Genomic DNA, 5,656 nt, shown 5'->3' on the forward strand with positions numbered 1-5,656 from the left:
TATCTCGGCGGCAGCAGCATCAGCGCCCTCGCGGCTTCTGCAGAAACCGGAGGCGCCGTCTCAGCGCAAAGGCACCTGCTCAAACGTCGTCTCTGCTCCTGCGCATCCTCGCCCAGGAATGTCACTTCTCAGATCTGCCACGGATACAGTAAAGGTGCGTTTTTCAGCATTTCAGGGTGTTTTTAAGCTGTTCTCTACTGAAAGGCCGTGCTTACAGAAAAGGTTCTTAAACGGGGCAGGTGCCTGGTGGTATTCGAACCAAGGTAACATTTGCACGCCCTGGTTTCTGCAGAAACGGCATCGACTAATGAAACGCTGTATCTCCCCGATCCCAGAGACGGGACAGCGAAGCACTCAGCTCTCTGCCTGTCCCAGCCCACGGCCACCAGCCAGCCCTGGCGCCTCCTGGAAAAACCGAGAAGCAGGCGGGCAGGAGTCCCTTCTTGGCCCAGAGGAGCTGACGGCCGCGTCTCTTCCTGTCCTGATTGATGTCGGGCCGGGAGTCTGGGTTTTAGATCTCAGGCTTCCTGCAGACGCTGGAAGAGAATGTTGGCTGGTGGGGAGGGGCAGGGCAGGGCAGGTGGGGAGTGGTGAGAGGTGCAGGAGACAGACCACCCCCCACTCACCCCCCCACACACACCCCCGGCTCCCTGGGTAGGGGCAATTGTTTGCACTGTCACCGAAAAGGAAATGTATTTGTTTTCTGCTCACAGGCCCAGATGGTGGGGAAGGCATGACACCTCCCTCAAATAAGGCGGATGGAGGAGGCTCAAGGAGACACATTAGCAAGGAAGGAGCTGCCCAGCATCGCCAAGGGCAGAAGAATCACCTGGGGGAACCTCTGGCATTTGGTCAGGGTCTGATCTGCAGAGACATTAACAGCTGCAGAAGGAGGACTGTGCGATGGAATTGCAGGTCAGAAAACTGACGGGACCAGATGCTGCGGGGACCGGGCCCTGCGTGCCTGCTGCTCTGTGTGCCCTGGCCTCCCCCTCAGCTCCAGGTCTGGTCTCTGCTCCTCCTTCGGTGTCATTCCCGGGGCTCCTGAGGGACCACTGCCCTCGGCCCTGTGTCTCCCTCTGCAGCTACCGTGGCTGGGCCCAGGCCTCAGACCCTCGGGGACAGCAGCACCCTTACCCCACGCTGAGCCTGACCATTGTCCTGTCCGGCAAGGACACGTGGAGGGAGGGAAGGGCCTCTGATCCCCAGTTCCCAGCCCAACAAGCTGATCCTTTTTCTGTTCCTCATTACGGCCAAACCTGGCTTGGCAACAAAACCCGATCTGAGCCGATGCAGAATGTTTATAATCGTTATTCGTTCCTCTCCGGTGAATATTCATGCATTTCTCTGCAGAGGCCTGAAAGCAATGACTCAGGGTCGCTGCCCAGATTCTGGCGGGGGTGTAGCCTAACAGAACGTCCACTTTCTGGGGCGTTGGCCTCCGACTCGCATCCTGGCTCATCCCCCTCGGGAGGCGAGCCCTCCACAAACCTGGCGGCCGACTCGTTCCCTTTGCTGTGTACCACGTGCAGAAGCAACACGAAAAGCTGCCCAGTGCTTTTTGGTAACAGAATATTTTTTAAAAAGTAAACCATGGATGAAGGTTATACGACGTACAATGTGGCAGAACTTAACATATGACCATACTTTAGGGAGAAGAAAAAGATCCTCGCAAGAGGGAGTTGTTGCTGATGGATTTTGAAAACCACAGCGAGCCTGTTTGGCTCCTGGGCTCCAGCGCATGCGCCCTCATCCCGCCTGGGAAGGCGCAGGGGGGTGGGGGATGCGGGGGCTGGTGACAGGGAACCGCGGGGAGTGAGCTGAGGCCTGGGAGGAGGCAGGGGCCAGGCAGCAGGGGAGCAGCGGGAAGGGGGCCGGGGCACTGTGTTTCCAGCAGCTCAGCAGCAGGAACCGATTTGCCGGCAAAAGCGCACGATCGGATTATGCAGAAGAACCTCCTGCAGCTCCCACCAGGCCCGGACGCCCAGCCTCCTTCTTGGGCAGCACGAGCCAGCGTTTCGAGAGATGCTCACAGTGAGGCCTGAGCTCACAGCTTTCCCTGTGACACAGGTTTGTCATCGTGCTCATCATTTCCCCTATTTATGAAAAAAGGAAAAACCCGCAGCCCTGGCGCCCGCAGGCCCGGGAGAGGATTCGGGGGCGAGCGCCTTGTGGGGTGTGTGAGGGGGCCGGGTGCTGTGGGCGGGCGGGAGGTGAAGGCCGGAGCCTCGGGTTAGGATGCCGATGGAGAAACTCATCGTGTGTGCGATAGAAAGATGCGTTTTGCCAGAAAGCCTGGCTCAGCGCCCGGAAGGGCCAGCACTTGGCCCTGCACCCCTGGGAGCCTGATCCTGAGGGCTGGGAGCACGCCGAGGCCTGAGGCCCGAGGCCGGGGCACATGCGGACCTTCATCAGTTTCAGGATCGCCTGGCGTGGAGCACGCGCCACTCAGCCATTGGATTCTGTGTGCTTGCCCAGCACAGTGGAGAGTAAAAGCCTGCTCCTATCTCCACAGCTACAATGCGGGGATCATTTCATTGAAATCATGTTGGAAATGTATTAATTGAACAAGGCCACCCAGTCACCCTCTGAGCAGTGACTCTGTGCACAGAGACCCTCCCCCCGCCCTCCACTCAGGGTCTTGCTCTGTCACAGTGAGCACCCCACCCCACAGCCCTCTCTTATTTTTTCATTTTTGTGTGTGATGACAATTGCCGATGGTATGACTCCTGTTACAAACATGAAGGAGTATTCCATTAATGGTAATTGCTTATCAGAGAAAATCAAATCTTATCGCCGTGAGAAACCTCGCTGTGGTTTGCATGCAAATCGAAGGCTCCGGATTAAGACAGTTTTTCTTTTGCCTTTTCTGTCACACTCAGGAGCGTGGTAACATTCTCATTTTCTCCGCCAGGCGCCGGTCCTCCCCAGGCTGCAGAGTGACCGTGGACCTGCTCAGGACACAGGCCTGAGGTCCAGCAGGGTCACAGCCGGGACAGGAGAGCCTCAGGCGGCCCCTGGCCCATCGGTGGGTGGGCTGGAAGGCCAGACTGAAGTCTAAAGGAGGGGTGTGGGCGCTGGGGGCACGAGCAGGGGTGCTGAGGCCTGGCTGCAGCAGCGCTGGGGGTCACGGGTCAGTGAAGGTCAGCCCGCCTGCCCTTCAGGCTGAGAAGGACCAGATAAGTCTCAGCTCTCAGCCGGACTCCGGTGGGGCCACCGGTGCGGCGTGACGGTGTGACAGTGTGTCCGAGGCAAGTGTGCGAAGGGCTGTTGAGTTCCTGGGATGCTTGACCCAGAGAGACGCCCCGGCCCAGCAAGGCCAGCACCAGCTTTTCTTCTGCTCAATGGGCAGCTCCAAGGGAAGAACCGCGCACCCACCATTCGGCATCGATGCTGGACTGGGCCCTGAGTGGGTCTGCGAGAGCAGGGAGCCGCCGTGGGCAGAGAGGCCCAGGAGTGGGACAACCCTGAGCTGTGGGTCACTGTGTGGCCAGGCCCATGCTCCTGGAGAGACTCCCGCCCAGGGGTTCCCACCCTGAATACCTTGAACCAGGAGCCTCAGGAGCTGGCCTCAGCCTCCCAGATGCGACCTGTGAATTATACCTGCGACGACTCTCAGAGACTCGCAAAAAGTAAGTAAATCCATCACAAACTTTCTCCATCCTCCTCCAGCCAGGCAACCGGGGGACACAGTCGGCCTGATTTATGGTCCCGATCACACACGGACCTGAACGCCCTCCGTGTCGCCAGGACTTTTTGATCAATGACAATGTACCTGCTGCGCCACGGAAATACTGCATCTTTCAACCTTCCAGACATTTCATCAAAACGTCACGATCCGCCTCATTTTTCTGGCCCGGGGCAGCTGCGTCCCCGCCCTCCTGATTTTTGCCCCATTCCGGCCGCAGCTCCTCGGCTCAGGCTCCGGGAGCCGCGTGTTGAACGAGGGCCTTTCTTGTTCGTCTCCCAGCAGAGTCAGCCCTCCCCAGCCGGGTGCCTTTATCGGGGTGCCACGCCTGAAAGGACCGTGGACCGTGTACCCGTCTTCGTCCCTCACCTGACCCTTTGCTGCCTCTGGTCACTCCGGCCCCCACCCCATTCGCCCAGACTGGGCAGTCTCGAGGCGCTCACTGAGCAAATGCCTTGTGAACGGATGGAAAAGTCAGCCACCCGGGGTGTGGGGCAAGGAGGTGGCCTGGAGCAGGAAAGGGAGGGTGACCTGATACAGCAGGGAACTTCCTGAGGCAGCGCAGCTTCAACCTGACTCCCCGACAGCCTCTGAGGGAGAGAGGAGGACTCCTGGCAGACTTGTCACAAGTCAGATCAATCCCTGAGGCACCAAGAGTCGCCTGATCTGCCGGTGGCCACACAGCTAACAGGTCCTGGAGCGCAGGTCTCCGTCCTCCAAGCCCAGGCAGTGCTAGTCCCGCGGAGAGACCATAGGAAGGAAAGACCCTTGTCACCGTCCCTCAGGGATGGAACAGGACTCGTGCCCGCAGGGCTCGGGGCCCCGGGGAGCCGGGCAGCAGCTCTGCCTGAGGGACCGCCCACCTGAGGCCGCAGGGACACAATGGAGGCCGGAAGGGGACACATGCACAGCGGATGATGGACATGCACAGCGGATGATCGCTTTAAAACACAGGAACACAGGTTTCAAATACATGAGTCGTGTTTTCTATAGTTAGTCTGTCACAAGCTTTCTGGGCATGAAAAATGCTTCTGTGGTCACTACAGCTTAAGTTTGCATGTGGCATGTTAGTAATTTCCGGGCACCTTTATGGTGTTACTTTTATAAGTTTGGGTTCCCTTTCCCAGCGCTTTGAAGAGGAAAAGCAGCATAAAGATCTAAGTTGTGTGATTTTTCTCTAGGAAAGATGCCTCGATGACAACCACGCCCGCCGAGCCTCTGCAGCCGTCTGCCAGGCGCGGGGCTCTGCCAGCCCTCGGTCCCCGGAGCCCTTGGCAGGAGGCTGTGGTGAGCCCTGCGTGGATGTGTGTGTCTATAGGCCTAAAACTAAGTGAAAAATGGGGAAAGTGGTAAAACGATAGTATGCTGCTGTGCTCGCCTGGGGCCACACTCCCGTGACTAAAACAGCCAGACAGGGAGGGACCCTGTGACCCTTTGCACCTTGGAGCTGTGGACGCTGGTGCGGGCTCAGGGCCACCAGGCCCTGGGCATTGCCTGGCACAACCTGTGCTCAGCGCCCTGCACGCCGCTCTGCCACGGGCTGCCTTGCACACAGACACGGCGGGCGGCGTGGCACTCAGAAGGGGCTGTCCCGGCAGGTGCTCGCAGCCACGCTCCGTCCTCCTCGATAAATAGTAGATACGATCTCCGGACTCTGACAGAGACCGGGAGGGGCCCCCAGCACCCCCCTGTTTAAAGCTTGCAATATTTTTGAGACGTTTGCCTTTATCAAATATATGAAAATAACATATGCACCAAACCTGGTCCTATGTGTTGAAAGCTGGTAAGTTACCTTTTCATGTTTCACTGAATTGGCATGGAATCATAGAAATGGCACAGCAATTACAGCTAGTTGCCTGGTTACCCCAAAAGCAATGACCCACTTTAGTAAGAACACCATCTATATAGTTCATGGTATGTTGCATTCTGTCAGTATTTCTGGTCACAAGAGTTCTTAGAGCAAATGGG

At 57.8% G+C, this 5,656-nt stretch overlaps 1 long non-coding RNA gene across 1 annotated transcript in view; it reads left to right on the top strand.

Annotated features, from left to right (window-relative positions):
- The first annotated feature begins 1,823 nt into the window (after positions 1–1,823).
- The window catches only part of LOC102254154, a 14,702-nt gene continuing 10,869 nt past the window's right edge, over positions 1,824–5,656 (top strand). Inside the window, exon 1 of the long non-coding RNA XR_314338.2 lies at positions 1,824–2,070. This is a non-coding gene — a long non-coding RNA (uncharacterized LOC102254154). The remainder of the gene's footprint in view (positions 2,071–5,656) is intronic.

Source organism: Myotis brandtii, unplaced genomic scaffold (genome assembly GCF_000412655.1).
Source record: "Myotis brandtii unplaced genomic scaffold, ASM41265v1 scaffold604, whole genome shotgun sequence".
Taxonomy (NCBI): domain Eukaryota; kingdom Metazoa; phylum Chordata; class Mammalia; order Chiroptera; family Vespertilionidae; genus Myotis; species Myotis brandtii.